Source organism: Haliaeetus albicilla, chromosome 11 (genome assembly GCF_947461875.1).
Source record: "Haliaeetus albicilla chromosome 11, bHalAlb1.1, whole genome shotgun sequence".
NCBI classification, from domain to species: domain Eukaryota; kingdom Metazoa; phylum Chordata; class Aves; order Accipitriformes; family Accipitridae; genus Haliaeetus; species Haliaeetus albicilla.
Window position 1 is genome coordinate 16,554,531 of NC_091493.1, and position 20,674 is coordinate 16,575,204.

Here is a 20,674-nt window from a genome sequence, read left to right on the forward strand (position 1 = left end):
TCACCTATTTCAAAATATGGCAAAATATAATGCAAAACTTACAAGGCAATCCATCTAGTAAGTGAAAAAATAGAAAAGTAACAAGGAGAATTAATCTAGGTTCAATACTTTGACCAAAACATTTTTGGGGATGAATGCAAGGCTTGGTGAAACATAAAGGTTCTGCAAATTTGCTTCATTTTCACTCACTCACTTCCATAATGGAGCAAAACTCAAAATATTTGAAAAGGACTGAGATGATTCACATTTGGTAATTTTAAAAAAAGATTTCTTAAAAAATTCAAAAGGAGCTTGTTTGGAAACATTTTTCAAATAGGAAAAAACTTCTTAAACACAGGTAAATCCCAAGCAGATAATTTCATTTTCATTTTTATTTAAGCAAAATATTTTACTTGACTGAAACTGAAATTTTTTCAGTTTTCTGAAAAAAATTTCACCTTAGAAGTGCCAGACAACTTAACAATCAGCTACTTTTTCACGCTGAAAGTATTAGGAGCCTGAGAATGGATTGATTAGATTTGCTAGATGGAAACAAGTTTCATAGCCCAAGCAATGAGGTATTTCTTATATATAACAACATACTGCAATTGATAAGCAGTTTCCTCCAATAGTTGTGAAGGTTTCCTGATGAGTCAGCTAAGATCACTGGATCTCACTCTTGAGTTCAATACAGGCAATCCTCGTTTATTTTTGCAAGAAACTTCAGTTCTGTGAAGCTGCATAACACCACTGCAAAGCATCTCAGCTACCATCACAACAGCAGACATGACACTGGTTTGCTAACACAGGTTCTTGCTTGGCTATCTACAAAAAAAGAAGAGATCAATTATCCTTAGAGGTAATAGGTGCTATTCAGACATTCAAAGACTGCCTTGGTGACTCCCTGCAAAGTAATCCATCCTTTCCCCACAAGTGCAGAGATACTTACTACTGAATTATCAGCCTCCCACTGGAGAAGCAACGTTGTCTGGGCCTCAGTAAATGAGCTTCAGCATACAGTTGCCTAAGAGCCATAGAATGAACCAGTTGTATTCCCCATAAAGGAAACATTTGCTAGATCAGCATGAAAGATGATCAGCAACGTTTTCTTGTCATGCAAGGTGTATTGTTTCTTCTTTTTAAAGCTATATCCCATGCTGGGCTCTAATTCCTCCCACATGACTTTCTACACCAAACTGGGGAGCTAAGTTAGGAAGAGGTACTGTTTTAGTCTGCCTGCATAGTCAACAGATGGGGACACGTGGGCTGAATTGCCCTCTGGAGGTGCATATCACTTTCCAGCATCAATGGGGGAGCCTCGGGTGATTAGGTACTAACTTAGGTGCCTCAGTTATATGCTTGAAGTCAGGTGGCTCAAATCCAGGAGCAACCGTGCTGCTTCTCCTGTCCTAAAGTGATGCATGCTGTTGCTACATGTTGCAAACCAAATGGCAAATACTAATAGTTTTGGTAGAAGTGATAACAGTTAGTATATAAGTTAGTGCTTTGGATCTAAACCTAGGATACTATTATTATTACAGAAATCCAGACTCTTTTGTACATCCTTTAACTTTGCTCCTTCAACTATGCAGTGCTGCATAACTGGACATATTGTGTGAGATTATTTTCACTTTTCATGGAAACTTCACACAGAGCTAGCCACTACTGGAAGCCAGACAGCAAATCTGCCAGGCCACCTTGCCGCTGCGGTACAGTAAATCAGTTGTTCCTATGGCAAGTAGTGTATATATATTTTTTTTTCTTCAGTGCACAGTACAAGGATGACTCAAGCTTCACAGGTGAAGTTCAGATGAGTTCAGATCTATTCAAGCCCTCTCAATGTTCCCATATGCTTGACTCAAGTCCAAACATTTAATTGTCAGCTCCAAACAAAAACTTCCAATGAAGCAGCAGAGGAGTGGATTGTGAACTCTGATTTCCAGCACTAAGGACTTGAGCACTTTTTTTTTTTTTTAATAATCTGTCATTTGTACTTTTTCATACTAAAGGTGACAGTCTAATTCACATATGACCAACATCCATAAATCATGTTGGGGGGAGGAAATATTCATAAATCCATATCAAACAGCACCCAAATTATGACAAATGACATGGCAGTCATAAAATTGCACAAGCACAACTCACCAAGTCATTAATTTCATGGCCGTGGAAAATAAACAGACACATTTTTTTCGCAGCCCTAATAAATTTTAAAAAACTCAAAGAATGGTCCATCTGCTTCGAATAATTTTTAATTTCCTATTCTGTCTCGTTCCCATTAGCTATTCCACTGAGATATTTGCTAAATTCTTTCATTTGCCTCCTCCCATCTGTATTCAATTACTCTATTCCCAAATAGAGTTAGTTTTTCTTTCTCCTAAGCACAGTACAAAATATCCCCACCTGTACCTTAAAGCAAATGTTATGTGTGTTTTATTATCTGTTAGACTCTATGAGTCATTCTAACTCGATTGCCTGTGCTGAAAGACTTGGAGGGCAATCTGATTTTGATGTTTTCTGGCTTTGGTGAAAAACACCTGCCTGATTCTCATAGCTAATCTATTAACTTGGTAAATGCCTCAACAGATGTTCTAGAATCAGCTAGGGATCAGGGTCTGTCCTCGTGACAGCGTCCGCTTGTAAGCTTGAAATATTTAAATGTTCAGAGATCAGAGGCCAATGATGTGTTTTGGGTACAAGCTTTCACTAAATCATATTTTTTCAGTCACTCCCTGGAGTACAATCCACATACAATAAGTGGCTGGAGCATTCTGACTGAGCAGGCCAACAATATGGGCCTCCTTGAACTTTGAAGGGACATGAATTTCAAGGCAGGATTGGCTGCTTTTACTGAAAAATGGAACAAATTTTAGACTGTGCTGAAGCTGTTCCCTTTTAAGCTACACGTCTTTTTTCCAGTTCCTTTCCTTTCTTCCTAATGAAACCCATTAAGAAACTATAAGCCTTGGCTTTGAGACCTGCCTTTCCAAGGATAACTTAATGTCTCTGAGGAACCTGTTCTAAGCCGTCATCCTCTGTTTGGGTCAGCACTGCTCTGCATGATTCACTTACTGTGTGCCTGATCCTCCACTTTGTTATGTTGGGTTTAAGCCAGGGTTGCTCCACTGACTCTAAGCCATTCCACTCTATAATAGCCCCCAAGGCTGCACAAACTGGCTGGGATCACCAGAGCAGAGCAATCCCTTGAGAAGGCTTTACTCCTCCCATAGGAAGGGTGGGATAGATGCATGACATCAGTATTAAGCCCACGTGAATTCCCATTTAGCAGGTTAAGGCAGTTTTCTATCCAGCTAGCACCACCAGAGCAACACAAATGAGAAAAGAAAGGCTCACAACACAGAAAACCCGATGGCCACTGCTGCCTCTCCCCCTGCCCTCGCTTTCAGAAATGGCCCCTTGTCGATCAAAGCTGGACCTGAGAGGCTAAAAATGTTTATTACTTTGGTAAGCTTTGATATCATCTTGATTCTTGTAAGAAATGCTCAGGCTTGAGATAAAACATCCCAAATGATTCAATTTGAAATGGCTGCAAGCTTCACTGCAAAAATTTTCTCAATGAGATCACATGAAAGGCAGAATGACTAGAAGTCAGAACACCTTTTTCTGACCTTCACTCACCACTTGACTCTGGTCACTTCACTTACCCTTTATCTCCACTTCTTCATCTGCTAAATAGGCTTTATTAATGCAAACTTACTTCGCTGTTTTGAAGCTTAATTAGTTAATGTTTGTAAAGTGTTTTGAGATCCATACGGTATTATTATTAATGTATTTAAAATCTCATCTCTGCTGCTATTTGCTCTTGAAGTCTTGACAGGAAGGCTTTCACTGTTCCACATCTTCAACAATCCTCAGAAGCAGCTCTCATATGAGTGATCAGCAGATGGAGTTGGAGGAGTGAGAAGGGAAATGACTGATTCATACTGTTATCACTATTACACATGCTGCTTTCTAGAAGACAAAATAGAAAACATGAAGGGAGGATTGATAACAAATACTACGTATTTAAAGTACAGACAACTGCTTATATGTTATCGGAAATTATCACATTTTTCAAAAGCATCCTTTTGGCATAGCCATCTTGTTAGCCTTCAAGCCTGACAAGACCTGGAGAAAGGTTTTAAGTGTGACATGAGGGAGAAGAAAGAATCACTGGAAATGGTCTTCCCATCTGAGGATCTCTGGCAAGAAGCTTCATTAGGGTGGAAAAGGAGATTTTCTGTCTGTAAACAAATGTGGAAGAATTGACCATCACTTAGCTACTAGGAATAGTTTCTTCCTTCAGTTTTCAGGCTATATCTCTGCTGAAATCAAATCTACTCCTCTCCTGTCATTGAGAGATTAGAAAAATGGAACTGGTTACTGGAAAGATACAATAACAAAGTTTGATTTTTAAAGTATAATAGCTGCAAAATTCTCTTTGTAAATTAGGCAGATATGTATACTCGCTCTTCACTTCTTGTCTATTTTGACATTTTCAGAGTGGTATTTCTTTCAAAAAAAAAAAAAGAAGAAACAACAGGCCGTGTCCTGGTCCAGTCTTGCTGATATAAGTGATGCCTTGACCCGAAGAACTAGCTAGGGACTGTGCTGGCAAGAAAGATTTTGTGGTTAAGGGAGAGCCAACAAAGCCAATTTTAACCTATGTGCCCCATTCATGTATAAAAATCTGACACCGGAGGTAGAAGTGGCATGATCAGTGCATGTTCCACAGGGACAAAACATGGCAAATATAAACTTTTTCTCATAGCCTTTGCAACCTGGAGGTGATCTCCAGACTCAAGCACAGTTACATGCCTACACCTCTCTCCTGCAAAGATTAAGATTTTGGTTCAGGATCCTCTCTCATGCAGAACATTTTAAAACCATTTGTCTGTATTCTACATATCTTTTCTTCAGTAAACATTAGAAAGAAGCTACCTTCCAGATTAACACAAGAAAGACAATACATTTTTCATACGAGATACACGCAGCTCCATTGACACAGGCTGTGTTGCATTTGTAGACCCTTTGGTACAAAAAGAGATACATAAGTTACAAAAAAAGAATAATTAAATACGATGTTATTACACCTGTCCACAGCAGAGGGTGCTAAGATTAAAGACAACTGACCATAGAGTTAGCATCTGGGGCAATGGGAGCAGATTTACAGCAAGCAGGAGATGGAGGTTTGTTGATTAGTGGAGTAATAAAGACATGCGTTGACTCTTCATGAATGCTACCTACTGTTGCTTTTTTTCTGAAATTCAGGCTTCTCATAAGAAAGGAGGTACAACATCCAGAGCAGAAAAATGATGCCTGGTTTCTTGCATCAATAATTTTTCTCAGAAACTGAATTTAACACACATGCTAATAAAACCAAATCAGATCAAATGAACAAGCAGACAGTGAATGTTCTCCTGTACTCTGCCTTCCCCCCCCCCGCCCCAGAAGTCTTTTAATCAGTCTCAGGAAGATACATTTATCTCATGCCATAAGCAGCCTTAAGTAAGTAAGAGTGAAAAATTCAGAAATACTTCTGCCAGTGAAGCTGGCTGTTACTTCAAAGAAAATGAGGTATCTGACTGATAGCTTAGCTTCTATTGTGTTTCAGTGAAAACACATCCTTGAATTTAGAGCTGTGTAATGACATTATTACATTAAGCTTGTTATTTGAAAACAGACAAACTGCTCCAAAAATATTCTGCTACCAGACACACATTTGGCTTCATCTCTTCAGAGATGACTGAAGAAGTCATTAAGTGTCTGTCGTCCCCCCCCCTCCCCCATACCTACCTACCCACCAGTTTTCACAGACTGTTAAGTTTGCTTGTGGGGCAGGGTGAAGCAAAAAGAAGGGAAGAGGCAACAGCTCTGAAGTATGTGCCTGAGGGCCTGGAAAGCTCACAGGTTTGAAAAAGGATTACCAAGTTTTTGGCTAGTGAGTCAAGCTGAACTCAGAGCAGGAGCAAGCGAAAAATTTTACCCTTTGATGAAATGCAGTGTCCTCTGTCAGTAGTTCTCAATCTTCCCTACACAAAGCAAGCCCTCCTCAATTTTCTGCTCCTTCACTCACACCTCTGCAGAAGGCAGGCTTCTCTCCCATTGAGCCCAGGAGCAACGATTGGGGTTCTTTCTTTGAAACACCTTGGAAGCCGTCATCCTCGGCATCAGCTCTCTGACCTACAAGACCTGAACAGAAATCAAAGGTCAGAGGAGGGAATAACTTTGTAACTGGAGTCACAGTGACAAACCCAACTAATTTTAAGATGGAGCTGGAGTAGTTCACCTGTGACAGCAGACGTGACATCCATTCCAGATCCACATTCCTGTGTGAAATAAGTAGATTGCTTGTTAACCTGTAATAGTGAAAGGCTAAGAACTGGAAGGCCAAAATACCTTCTCCCTATCTGCTGTGGATGTATCCCTCCAGGTCAGGACCCCACCACACCAGCCCAGCAGTGCAGGTAAAACTTTTATAGCTGCCATCCATGCAGTCACCACACTAGGACTTTTCACCAACAGTAAGTGCAATGCAAATATCAAACAAACAACTGTTAGAAGTAGTTTGTTTTATTAAATAAAAACAAAAAAACTTTTAATAGGTATCAGAAATCCAGAGTGGTTTTCTGCTCGCTAGCTTTGACATCAGGGGAACTCCTGATTCTCACTGAAGCAAGTAGAAATCAGACTTGGAGAGAGAACAGACGGTTCAACAGCTCCGCTTAAAAGCACAGGATACTCACAAAGGAAAAAGGCAGGAGGGAGAGAGGAGACCTGAAAGACAGCCTTGCAGAAGAAAGCCCACATATACCATGGCTTGCAACTTGTTGGGAATCCAGGCTTTGACCATCAAAACAACTGAGGCAGCTCCCCAGAGAAATCTGCTTGTTGCAATGGAAGTTAGGAGGCTGAATGGGCGTTGTGCTTATCAGCTTTTTAGATGATCTGGACTCTATCACTTTGGTATAACCTAACACCTTTGTGCCTAAAGTCCCAGCTTCATATCTTGTGGCAAGATGAGAGGAATCTAGTTACTGACAATAAGCCAAAACCAAAAGCACAGAAATACTCAAGTACAGCACATACACAAGTCCTCAAGGCATAATTCCTGTTATGACTGGCATCATAACACTGAGATTCATTTAGCCACTATTCAATTATATGTTCTTTTTTCTTATTTTTCCCTCCAAATTACTACTGTCACTAGGCATGAGTACTCACTGAAGAGTGAAGACAAGCAGTAAATAAAATGCAATGAAAGTTGTTTTACATCTCTCTTCATCCCCTCTACACAGCTCCCTCAACCTTAAAATTTAGGGAATAAAGACCACGTTTTCTATGCAGACAACGAAAAGTATATGCACTGAATGTCAATTCTATAGGAGAGAAAAGAAGAGATTGAAAGAAAGAAACCCATAAAAGGAAACGCACCACATTCTTCCACCCTCTACCCCAACAAATCCAATTAAACTTGCCAAGACACACACACATGCTGTCAATCATTCCAGATCCTATCAATATTTCAGCAGCATTTCACTCACTTTCTGGGTCTATGCACACTCCACACAGCATGCACTCATTGTTCCCCATGCTCCTTCCTTGCCCCTTTTAATCAGTCACAACAAGCCACATTCATTTCTTTCCCGTATCTTATGCTACACCAAGCTAACTGGTTAGCTGGCACAGCAGAGCTTCCATTGATAGTTTGTGGCTTGGTTTTTTATTTTTTTTAAAAAAGGAAAACACGGGATGCAAAATGTGGCTGTTTATGTATGGAAGGACACCAACACAGAGGAATTGTGTTCATGCTTATAAAATAGTTTTGCTTATTGGGAAATACTGCTTTCCTATTGTGGTGGCCTCATTTTAAAAAGCACAAGGAAAATGGATTGAAAAATTTAGAAAATTTCTGGTAATATATAAGATCCAGATGTCCCCCAGAGACCTTATGCACTGGGGCATTCTCAAATGCAAGTACATGACCTTATGTACATGGGCATTCTCAAAGCCTGCCCTAGACACAATACCATTATCAAAATAACTTCAGTAATTTGGACTTCTGTTCCTATGCAGACTGTATGGTTCCGGCTTCAGAACAGAACTAGATCTCCTTAACAGGAAAGGGAGACGCATGATGGCTTTTTCATTTTGTATATCTTGTGCAGGACTGAGGGTGCTCTCAGGGCTGCCCTTGAGCCACAGATGTACATGCTAACTCATTTTCAAAGATGATGATTATTTTGAGTGCCCTGGAAAGATCACAGCCATATCTTGTGCCAGTATAATCACAGGTCTGTCAGCTTTCTCTTCAAATTCTCTCTTGATGTCACCATGGGAAATGTATAGAAACCTAATCTGATGGAAGATTTCACTGACTGTTGGGCTGCCTTTACTGACATTACAGGCAGTGACCTAAACTGGCTCCAAAAGAATGGCTGGGCTTTCAAGCAGGCGGTAGCTATTCCAGCTTAGCAATCTGTCGATATGAATTTTGCCCTTTTCCAGCATTCCCATGTCCTGAACTGCTCCAGTGCTGCGTGGATTCCCAACTTGAAGGTGAGATCCTATTCCATCCCTATGACATTTTTCTTTTTTTCTGAAAGGCCTAAAGAGGTGACATTGCAGCCTAATGTCCCTACAAGGTGACTGGAGTGCACAGATGAAATGGCATAAAAATAACACACGCTGGTGACCACTGTGTGTGCTGGCACAACCACCAGACAATAAAGACCAGTTGTGCAATTTGATATATCCAGTTCTGAATAGATATGACTAGAGTCTAGTGATCAGCCTGTACTCTCCCTCAAATCCAAACAGAAACTGGAAAAGGTTAAATCTTTTCTTTCCTCCCTTTTGTAAAGAGGATTTTTATCTCTCTGGAACCATAGCCTCTCACCCGATGAGCTCTAATTTATGGGTCTAGAAGTGCTCTTCAGTCTTCGAAGTCCCACCTTCTGTCTTCAGATACGCTCCTAAAAAGTGTCTTTTGACATGACCACCCTAACCCCCAACGAAATTTCAAGCTCTCTCCGCACAAAATGTGAATTCTAAGAATATAAAGCTTCTCATCAGTAAAAAAAAAAATCAGAGATAAGGACTCATGGTTTAAATGCATCTTTTAGAATTATTTTAAACATTAACTTTTCAGCTTCAGTTTCATTAAATTATCAGGGAATGCTGAGCTTTCAGTAGCAGGAGAGAGTTCATCTGAATAGCATAACTTCATCTCCCATCATGGTGAGAACCAGTAAGTACACTCCCTTGGAGGATCTTGTTCTGCTTCCTCATGCTGAGGCCTATCACGCTCTGGGGTCCAGGGGAAAACCTGGTTGATCATGCCTTGAAAGTGCAGGCAAGGCCAACTACACCTAGAGTACTACAGCTCCCTCAGACAACAGACACCCTGCTAATCATTTGAGAGTGAGCTGAGATTAAAAGGACCTGCATAAATAGACAGGCTAGTTATTCAGATAGTTTGCTACCTTTTTTTTAGCAGTCTCGCTGGACATCTACACTTTGGAGAATCCCAATCCCTCAATATAAAAGGGTCTTTCTTCCAGCTTAGAGCTTCTTTGAAGCAATGCTTCCCAAAACATGAAGGGAGCTGTGTAAGCTTGAATCCAGGGTAAAAAGGGAAAAACCTCACTCTGCAAAGTTATGGCTTTAATATAGATCTCAAGGTTTTGAATACCAACATCCCTGGAGGTGCTGTCCAGAAAATGTTTCTTCCCTGAGCCTCTTAGTATTTTCCACTTTCTTAACTCTATGAGAAACTTTCTTGCACAAGGCAGAAATCCAGACTTTGAAGGGTTAGAGGAAGAAGGGAGGAAAAAAGAGGAAAGCAGCTGAGCATTGCTCCCCTGAGCAATTATCTATCCTGTAAATAGTTAGTGTTTACTCCCACTTGTAACAAGGTTATCTGCCAAATACAAATACTGCTTTCTGTGAATAGCCCAGCTATGAAGAAGCTAAGCCAAAGGGAACTTCTGAATGAGTCACAGCCAGAATTGGCCATAAAGCACCAGTGAAATACTGACTGCAATGTGACCCATTTCCTATATTTGGTAAGCAATGTATAATTTCCACATAAATTGGGAAATGACTTTATGACTGAAAAGAAGTCACAGTTGTGCAGGCATGCAGTCTGAGTGGCAGCTCACTTATCCCTGGTAACAAGAACTCAGCTGATTTGGGAATTGCCTGGAGGCCTCCAGGGCACTAACAAACAGGGCATCAAATGACTCCAGCACAGCCTTTTCAGAGAAAGAGGTTTGACACGGAATAATGCCATGAGTCACCTTGTAGATGGGTTTATGTGCAGTGTTTGTGGGCAACAAGTGAAAAAAAAAAAGATGAAGAGCATTGAAGAGCATAGCTGGCAAGGTACTGACATGTGATTCTTATAAGGAAATTACAGTTTTTCTCAGCCATGCTTTTGGGTAAGTGGTCACTTGATGCAATGAATGGCATTTCTTGAGAGTGCTGAATCTTGTGCACTGTTCTTGGGAACACAATGGGCAAAGGTCCCGGGGTATGATTAATTAAAATAGCTACCACATGTTTATCTGTGTGTTTATCTGATGGTAGCTTGCTTTCTACTGCACTAGTGATGTTAAGAGGTAAAAGTCACAGCTGAAAGGAGTAAACCTCCCTCTGTTTATCCTAGAAGGGAATGCGAGCACTGAAGCACCCAGCAGGACAGACCTGGCCTTGCAAGAATCTTGCATTCTAATATTTGTTATCGTGTCTGCCCATGGTGTGTGGAGAGAGTAAGGCAATAAAAAATGGGTGCTTAAACCAGCACCCTGAACAGGGAGCAAATTGAGCTTGCCAACAGGGAGTTCAGAGGAGACTATGACTTCGGACTTCACAATTTAGAAAGATATCTTCCCAGACCTTGACTTTAGTAGCTGTCATTTAAAACTCACAGCCTTAAGTATGAAGCTTGGAATTACAAACCCATTTTTCAGAAATAAGGGTGGACTGCAGTCTTTTCCAACACATTCCTGAAGAGTACATGGTTCCTTTTAATCTAGCAGCCTAGGTTTTAGGTCCTACCTTGAACCTATCTTCTGAGAAAGTCTATTGGTATTAGTCCAGTGAAATGGGCACATGAACACTTAATCTGTGAGTCTGGGTAGGCTTCAATACAAGTGAGGCCCTCAATGGGTCAGCAATCTCAACATCAAGCATCTCTTTTGGCCCTTTGACAACATTAACATCAATGGGTTTTATGTATCTTCAGGGCTGGGTGAGAGCCAAATGGGTTTTTGAGAATCTAAACAGTTTGTCACTTAGAACACTTGGTGGAATTGCCTTGTCCTTCTTTCATTTCACCTTCCGCAGTGAGCTTCAGAAACTACCATCCTTTCCATCACTCTATTATTTCTTTGTGCACTTATCTTGTAACCAGTCTGCTACACTATGGGTGCCATTTTGAAGCTTTGATCTCAGTTGGCATTACTACTAGGTACACGCTTCACGTGCTCCTAGGTCAAAAGAGGGAAGGACCTCCCACAGATTTATTCTGATTGTTTTGCCTGCTCCATTGCACCACTCACTACCTGAACCCCCATCCTCATTAATGCAATTTATAGCAGTCAGAATATGAGCAACACCTGCATATGTTATGGGGAAGCAGCCAGCTTCCCTTTACTGCTAATGGACTTTGAATGAATGGAGCAATGTATTCCTCCCCCAATTCTTTAATCAAATTGAAATTGATTTCTAACACAGCACCTGGACAAGCTGCCATTTATCAAATGAACAAAAACCCTCAATGAATGAACTATTCTCTCCCTTCCTTCTGTCTTCTGACACTGCTGTTGCAAATTAGGTGCAGTTAGAGTGTGCTTCTTGGTAAATCATGATGGCTACTTCATCAGATTTTGTTTTTGTAAGCCACTTACCCCTGAGCAGGAAACTATTCCAAATTTGTGAGCATCAACTGAGGTGTAGGGAAAGACCTTGATGTGTTTCTGAAGCTCAACGTTGGAGAACTATGAATACATATTCCCTTGTGCTGCAAGGGCTGTCCCTGGCAATGCTGCGGAATCACTGATCTTGGCCTGAGAAGCAACTAGTGCATTTTTAGAAGTGAAGAAAACCAGTAAAATTTGCACCCAAAGGTTCTCATTATTAAAAGGTTTGGACACATTTTGTCCATTAGAAAAAAGGAGGCTTGAAAAGATTGCTTAGGTTCGTGGGATGAGGCTTCACAGCCAGACTTTCAAGGCATTCCAGTACCAGGTGTTATAAATGAATTTTCAGAAGCTGGAGATTTTTAGAATCTAGGATTCATATCTGCAAAAGATAATAATTTCAGACTTGAACTTAACTCTGTATTTTTCCTGCAGAAGCACGTGTGGACAAGGGGCAGGATTGGCATGGTTCATTCAAAACATGGCAGCCAGATGTAGTCTGTGTCTGACCTTTGCATTAGGTGGGTATTCAGATCAAATGCCAGCTGCCTCTGGCTGGCTCCCTTTCCACAGGTTAACTGATTTTTCAAGAAGGTGTTCTGGAAAAAGATTAATTTGAGTCCACATGTTATTACTATCATGTTATGAAAGACATCTAGAGAAAAGGCCTCCAAAATGAGGGACATACAGCCATCAGGCAAGAGGCTGATATGCCTAGATACCAGTCTTTAGCACAATATTTTCTGTCAGCTTCCCAGTTTAACGGTTTGTTTTACTTAAAACCACACAGTCCATTGCTGCCACCCCCCACCAATCCAAACACTAAATTATTTGGAAAGACCTAGGCTGGTTCTCTGTCAGGGATGACACCTGCACCCTGAATGTCTACATATAGCAATAAAAATATGTATCTTTTTGAGATAAGACATTTTATTTTAGTTATTTTTAAAAATGCACACACACAGTTTCCTGTGATGAAAGATGGTAAAATAAGATCCAATAAAGGAATCAGCACACACTAGGAAACAGAGATAAACAGAGACTTACCAAACAACTTGATGCAACAGTAAAGCAGCCAACAGCACTGAAGTCACGTTTTCATGCTAAATTTGGACCAAGCGCTCAGGGCATTTGTTCCAATATTTTCATGCAGACCTACTGAACAGACAGCACCAATATTCTTCCATCGGCAAGACAAAAAAGTCCACGTGATGGGAAAACCTTCCCCTCCTAACTGCTTCCCAAAATTTCTATTGACAAGGACAAGACTCTGCTAGTAAACCTCCTGTGGAGCTTGTGGGGCTCCTTGCAAAAGGCTATGGGGTTGTCCTTGATGGAAAGGAGAAGAACCTGTTACTTACTCCCCCTAAGAACAAGCTCTCACAGATGAGATTTGAAGGCCAACAGACTAACGGCCCTTGAATGACCCACATTTCAGAATTAGGTTCAGTTTACATGCCAGTAGAGGCTGGGGACTGAATCAGGAACAGCACAGCTGAGAGTTGCCATACAGCCCCTGCAGCCACCTGACAGGTGTGAACGGCAGGAGGGGCTATAAGCAAGTGCTTTGCTCCACTAAATCTGTTCCATGAGTGGTTTCTGCCTTACTGGGGGAAGGGATTTCTGTTGTGCTGTGCAGGCACAAACCCTCTGGAGGATGCAGAGACTCTTTTGCAGGCAAGTGGAACATAAGTTTGACTGTTTACTTGTTCACGTTGCATCTAGGCAATCAACAGGGTCCTACCTAGATTGATCTGAGTGGGTTTTTCTTCTTGCCCCTAAGGAATTCATTTTCTTGACCCTAAAATAAAAAAATTTAAAAAATCATGCTGATGAGACAAAATCTTGGGATCCGTCTGAATATTACATTTCAGATAACCCAAACTCCATAACCTCTAGATAGCAAACCAGCTTGGTAGTAGTCATTTGTTTCAGCAGTTACACAATGCCATTCAGGCCATAAGGTGCTGGGTTTTATCACAGAGGAAAAGGTTTAAGGCTTTCCCAAACTAAAAGGAACCAAATATCAGTTTCTGAAACAGTATTGTGTTCCTAGGCTGTAACAATAACAGTTTTTACCACTGGGTGAATCAGACTTTCGGATTTGTAATTTATGATAACTGCAGCATGAAAAGCCAAGCTGTGTGTGAAACAGAGTTAAATTTAGATCTGAAACAAAGGGTGCCCCACAGAAGAAAGGGACAGCTGAAACACACAGTGGATGCCTATGAAGAGGTAGAGCAGTCTTTTGATCAGGACAAAGGAGCAGGACTCGGGGGAGCTGGGTTCCAATTCTAGCACATTTCCTATAGGACACTGAACAAATGACCTCCCTTCTTTCTGTCTTCATTTCCCCAGTGGTGTCATAGGATGGCTGTGACAAGACCACTCGGGAAGACATTAATATCCTGAAATGATGGACAATATATGAAGAGCAAGATATTGCTCTTTCAACAGTTGCAGATGAGCCGAACTCTGGATGCTTCTTGCACACAAACTCACACACATGCTGTTTCTTTTCATAAGCAAGATATTTTAAGCCTGTTTTGTCATAGATCAAGAGTGTTAGACCTACTAATGACATTGACACTTTTGCCCGAGTTAAAACATGCTGGAGTTTGGCCTTGTCTCCTGGACGCAGGGAGCAGGTCTCAGAGTTTTCATTTTCACTATACCCCAATGTGAGCTGCTAGTTTAGTTAACACTTCATGCACTATATATGATCAGAAATATTTTAGCTGATAAAGTTACAAATTCCAAATGAAGCTACAAATTTCAGGTATAAATTGTGACTTTTATGGCTTTACACGATACTCAGATGCTAATATTGGGTTTACAGTTTCCTCCTTCGGATTTAAACATGAATCCCTTTACAAGGCTCAGCCTGAGTGAAACGTCTCTTAATGCTCTTTTTTGACTTGTGTGAAGTAAAGAAATGGTCAATTACCCATTTCAGAGCCACAGCTGTGCAGTTTTGTGGGTGAGCACAGTGCCCTGTGACCAGCTATGAAAATTGTGCTTAATAATAAAATTTTAGTCAATTAAAACCACTTTTCAACAGTCGCCTAGCAAAGCAGTGGAGGGGAGGGGAAAGGAAGAGTATTCAAACTCCAGCTAATCCCTGCCATACTACAACACACAATTTTGTTGTCTGTCCTGAAAGACCCATTAGGAGCATTCCCACGTTGCAAATGAAATCACCGCATGAGAAAGTCATAAACATCACACTGAAGTACCTCAGCCTTACAGAATGCTCCAAAACAGAGGATGCCAAAAACACCCATCACATTTCCTAAATATTTAGATCATGTATATTAAAAGAGATGATGGACCCTGGAACCTCACGCTTTTCTTAATTATGAAGGAAAAGTTGAAATTTTGTTTTTAAAAAAAAAATATCTACTGTTACTTCTCTGCCAAGAGCAAGAATACCTCAAGGCTTTGAAACAACTAACAGCAAATTGGTGCTGAGGTCAGGTGTATTTTGTATTACTTGTTTGTACTCTTAAGAACAACCACACACATATTCATCCTGGGACAAAGGCAGACTCAAACAGCGCTTAGGCAATATTCTCTTCTAGAAGTCACTGCAGACATACACAATGCTCAGTTCCTGGGATGTGATTATATCCTTACCAGTAGTCTTCAACAAAGCACTGAACAAATTCTTTTTTAACTCCCTTAGGACTTCTACATAATGTAAAGTAACATAATACATGCTTATTTAAAGTTGAACCCCTAACACATTCAGAAAAACAATTTTCAGGCTACAGAAAAAAACCATCATGTGAAAACACCTGCCACAAACACGCCTTCCTTTTGCAAAGTTACAATTATTGTGACATAAGGGTAACATGGGTAGGCCTGACCTATTAATTTGAAAAGGGACTCAAAATGCTAGCAGCAGGAAAGCCATCTTTTTGAGACATGATCTTTAAAACCCAATTAACCAGGCTAAATTCTAACTTTCCGTCTACAACATCAAAACATTCAAGATAACGTATCATAATGTAAAAACACAACATTAAAACATGCACAAAAAGGAAAAATAATCAGGAGAAAGTAAAGATTTTGACAGCAACATTGACTCTTGACTGTGACATGTCCTGTATATTTTTAGCCAGACAGAGAACAGAAATCCCACCTGAACAAATTTTTTTAGAACGAGCTTCACCATTCTCCAAATTCTGAAAAAGTTAAATTTCTCATCCTTAACACTGCTTTATAAAGAAAGGAACGCAGAAGATAATGGTATTGCCAAAAGGCAGTGAAAGGGTTAGTTGTTTTGAATATTATGCATGTTTGTAATCAGATACTACCTATTCACCCCCAGCATGAATTATGTCACCAGGTTTGTGACCTAAACATGTGTTGTTGCTAAGCAATACCCAGTCACAAGGTCTCCTGTAATCCATACCATTTGCTATTTTACTACAGATGTGCCATGGTCAGTTTGCTAACATGATAACCACGCTCCAACACTGGGTAATAAAACTCATATTTGTCAGTAGGGATGATGAGTTCAGGTCTTGTAAAATAAATTGTTAGATACCTTTCTCAAAAAAAAAAAAAAAAAAAGAAAAAGAAAAAAAGCAAGTTAAAAAGTTCTGCTATTCTGTCTGCAACAGGTCTTAGTATCTTCTGCTCCTTGGCATAAGTCCACCCAGCATTGATGGCATGCACCTGGGCCCTTCGTTATACACGATACCTTTTCATGCTGTAAAGAATATTATTTTTGAAGGAGAAGGGAAGAAGAAAAACTGATCTTTCTTCTTACAAAGAAAAGCTTGAAAAGGTAATCAAATCGCTAGGGCTGAGCAGACCAGGCAGAGAGGCTCCTTACATATGTATAAATGCTAGGATTTATTCTTGGCTTTAAGTAATCAGTCCTGTTTGACATACACCTCAGCAGCCAAAAGCCTATGTTCTGATGCAGAATGGAGTGATCATCCTAGACAGAAGTGGGTCATGTCTGGGAAAAAGAATGAAAAACATGATTTCCTGAGTCACTCAGGAATACCCAGATCACCTCTGCAGGCTTGCAGCTGACAGGACACTTGAGCAGTAAAAAACCACAGCAAAAGATCTGTTAAAACACCAGGTCTTGATGGGTTTTGTCACAGAACTTGATCCATTTTCTTCTTTGTTCCTTCTCTCAGGAATGCTTGGAGCATTGTCTGTCCACAGTCCACTGCTGTAATGCATAGGGACAGGAGAACAGCCACGCTGAGTCAGACCAAGGCCTGACTTAGCTCCTTACGCAGTCCTTTGACAAGGGACAATAGCATACTCCTCGGGAAGAGCACAGTCACAAGACAAGCACAGGCACACACGCATGCACACACATAAAAAAACTGTAAACCATGGTATATTCTCTCAACTTCTAGCACACTGGGTTTCAAAGGATTTCTCAAGCCAGAGGAATACTTTGGCTTGCACACCTTTGCAGACAGTTCCTTTATAAATTTCTCTTGTGACCATGTAGGGCCAGCCAGTCCAGAGGGAATCACAACATCCTGCAGCAGTGAGACCCACAGTGTAACTACACCTGTGAGAAGGAAAGAAGGGCAAGTGTCATGGGAATGAGAGGTTTAGATCTCTTCAAGAATCACTGTCAAAGCTATTAGCAAAAATGAATTTTAATGTGAATTTGTAAAAGCGCAACTTAACAAAGTTCATTGGCAAGGTTCACCATATTACTTACTACATGGAAGAAACATACAAAGGAAAATCAAGTTAGAATCGATTTAGAATGATTTACACAGAGACCGGAGATGAAGAAGGGAGATCCTGCTGCTGAGTCACGAGGTTCAGAGTGGACCCCTTGCTTTCTAAACTCCTTCTCAAAGAGGAGTCTAGGTGCGGCTGGATCCAGAATTAATCCCAGACTTAGTCAACAGTTTATGCCTAACAGAAGGGATACAAAAGGATAAGGAAAACTTCCCACTGAATTGCTATGCCAATTCGTCAGGGAATGAGTGATTATGAATCCTACATGACTTTGAGGTAGGAGCAATTTAAGATTAACACTATTACAGTAAATCAGAAGATTAGGTTATATGATTTTTATCAATACTTAATCATCAGCCAATTATCAGAGTGATTTAATAAAATTTGCTATTATCAACACTACTAAGTTTCTTAAATCACACACTCACACAGATGTAGAGGTTAACATATGATCAAGATTTTTCTCTTTGCCAATTGTAGTAAATTATTGGTACCAAATGATCTTTGAAACTTCACAAAATCTAATTTTAGTGAAATACTCGCTATTCTCCTTCATCAGCATTTGTCAGCAGACTACCTTTGACCCCTTCTTCTTCATCAGCATCTATCAGCAGATGATCTTGGAAATCCTGGCAAAATCTGCTCTTTAAAATCCTCGCAAAATCTACTCTGAGAAGTATCCCAACTGATGGGGAGATACTGGGTCACAGTCTGATGCGATGCTGGAGAGCTCAGAGGGTCGCACTTAGGATCACTATTTATAGGACAGCGAGATGATTGACTTTGGTCAGTATATTTTCATTCTGGCCACAATTCTTGTCAGGTAATTCCAGCACCTTCCAGGGTGGGCCACAATCCAGGCAGCAGGAGTTCCAGGTACAGTTAGGGAGTGCCTAATTGTCCTAACTCACTGCACTGTAACCAGGACAAGAAAGTACCAGATTGTCCCAACTCACTGTTTTTGCAGCTAAAACAAGAACACAATGTTGGCTGGTCCTGACATCGCAACATGGCCCAGGGGGTCTGCACCACCACAGCAAGCTGTTGCTCTAAACAAGGACTGCAAAATCATCAAAACCCATCTGTCTCTATCACTGCCCGATGACTGCTAGAATTTGAAGGACTGCATTCCTGCAGGGAGTTTAGATCTCTGTACACAGCAGAAACTCCCTCCCAACCTCCCTAGCAAGAAAGGCGGCGGGGGGGGGGGAATCCTTCTAGCAACCTGGAAAGGTCTAGCAAGCTCAAAAACCAAAGGAGGTTTCCTTTATATCCATCATGACAAGCTATCGAGAAGTGCAGGTAACTTGGAGGTAGCACCAACAAAAGGCTGAAATCAACTACTCTTGGGGCACCTCACAGAGCTGGTGAACAAGGGCAGTTCTAAACTGTGTAAAGTGGCAGGAGGGACAGAAAGCAGCATGTGGGCACAAAAGATTGTGGAAAACAGATATAGCACTAGAGGGGCACAGATGCCGCTGTCTTGCTCAGGTGCCATCAAAGGACTATGCCAAAGCAAAACAAGGTCCTCTTTCAAAGGCATGTAGTTCATCCGGTGCAAATGTCGAAAGTCAACATCGGAAACCATACTGAGACTAAGATTATTTTTTTTTTCCCATCTTAATTATTCTTAATTGCTACTGCTGTTGCAATACCAAAATTCAAGTAGCAACCCCTGGGTACCTGTGCCCTGAGCTGTTCTCAGGAACCAAGTGTGGTGTTTGGGTTTTTTTTTTGGTTTTTTTTTTTTTTAACATGTGATTTGAAGGTGACAAAATGCCCCAATGATGAAGTGACACATGGTATAGGGATGGCCATTTGAAGCATCAGCTGAAAACAATTCTCACCTGTTTCTGTAACTCTAACATTAAATCACATGATCAATAAGAGTCTCTATTCACAGAAGAGTCACCCAGTGAGATTAATGCCTGGGCAGGAACCTGACCTGGCTGAATGCCACTTTCTAGGACTTAAAAATTTGTTTGTGATGCACTGTGAAAGATAACACTTAAAGATAATCTTCCTGTCATTTCTATAGGTAGCATGTCAAGTCCTGCCCTTAAATATCTAGTCTATGTGCAGTTCAAGTCAATACAAACTGCAGGTGATCTATCTCTTCCTAACATACTTTCCAAAGAATTTGGTTCATTCCACATAATACACACAGAGGACCAACTTGTTTCACACTTTACAGACCACCTTTTTCTCCTAAAATGAACAAACTACTGTTGCAACACCTGTATCAAATGGTAATGCCCAGTCTCAGACTGCACACCAACAGCGTTCATTTTCATTTCTCTGGGACATAGTGTGGCAAGAGCTGTGGATTTGATAAACTCCTTCAGAAGATGTTATGGAATTCCTCCTGAGCATCAGTCAACATAAAATAAATGTGATATAGCATAGAGCAGAACAATGGTTCTAGCACATATGGTATTGTGAGAAATGATTTTCTGTGACAGCCAAGCATGACAATGAACAGAAGACAAATGAATTTCCTGCACTGCAAAGTGACAAGATCACCTGCAATTACCTAATCTGAACGGCATTAAACATGACAGATGAAACATCTGTTTAAAGAAAATAAAATGTACTTATCCATGACTCAGATACTGACCAAACCAAGATCAAATAGTGAGAAAATTTCTTAAAAAAACCAAACAAAAAACAAAAAACAAAACCCAACTTTCTTAAAAAGAAATTTAACAAATCTTGCAAAGAGTTCACAAACAATTTATGGTAGTGCAGAGACACGGACCCCATCACATTTTCTGTTCTACTGATGAGCATGCCACAGTTAATTTAAACATTCTAGTTGTGTGACATGTAGAGAAAAGATGGTGGGTAATTTTGAAACTAAAATAATCTGGAAGATAAATAGGTGAAATGGGAAGTATCCAGAATAATATCTGTCACGAAAAAGACAACATTGTTGCTCTATCAGAAGGAAAGGTACTTTAAGTGTAATTTTCTTGTTCTCTTTGTCTGAGAACAAAGTTTCTATCAATGGATTTTTAAAATGGCACTTTAAATTTGGAAAC

General features: G+C 40.4%; 2 long non-coding RNA genes across 3 annotated transcripts; both read right to left on the reverse strand.

Moving 5' to 3' along the window:
• Positions 1–351: 351 nt before the first annotated feature.
• LOC138687713 (uncharacterized) lies at positions 352–6,367 on the reverse strand. Of its 2 annotated transcripts, XR_011326835.1 has the most exons (4): positions 6,269–6,367; positions 5,966–6,171; positions 4,256–4,327; positions 352–3,947 (listed from the first exon to the last, which is right to left on the reverse strand). It is a non-coding gene; the product is annotated as an uncharacterized lncRNA (long non-coding RNA). The 2 variants fall into 2 exon arrangements; XR_011326834.1 differs by having other exon boundaries at positions 4,256–6,171.
• A 5,999-nt stretch (positions 6,368–12,366) lies between these two features.
• On the reverse strand, positions 12,367–17,647 carry LOC138687625 (uncharacterized). Its single transcript, XR_011326756.1, has 4 exons — positions 17,345–17,647; positions 13,648–13,704; positions 12,951–13,061; positions 12,367–12,502 (listed from the first exon to the last, which is right to left on the reverse strand). It is a non-coding gene; the product is annotated as an uncharacterized lncRNA (long non-coding RNA).
• Positions 17,648–20,674: the final 3,027 nt, after the last annotated feature.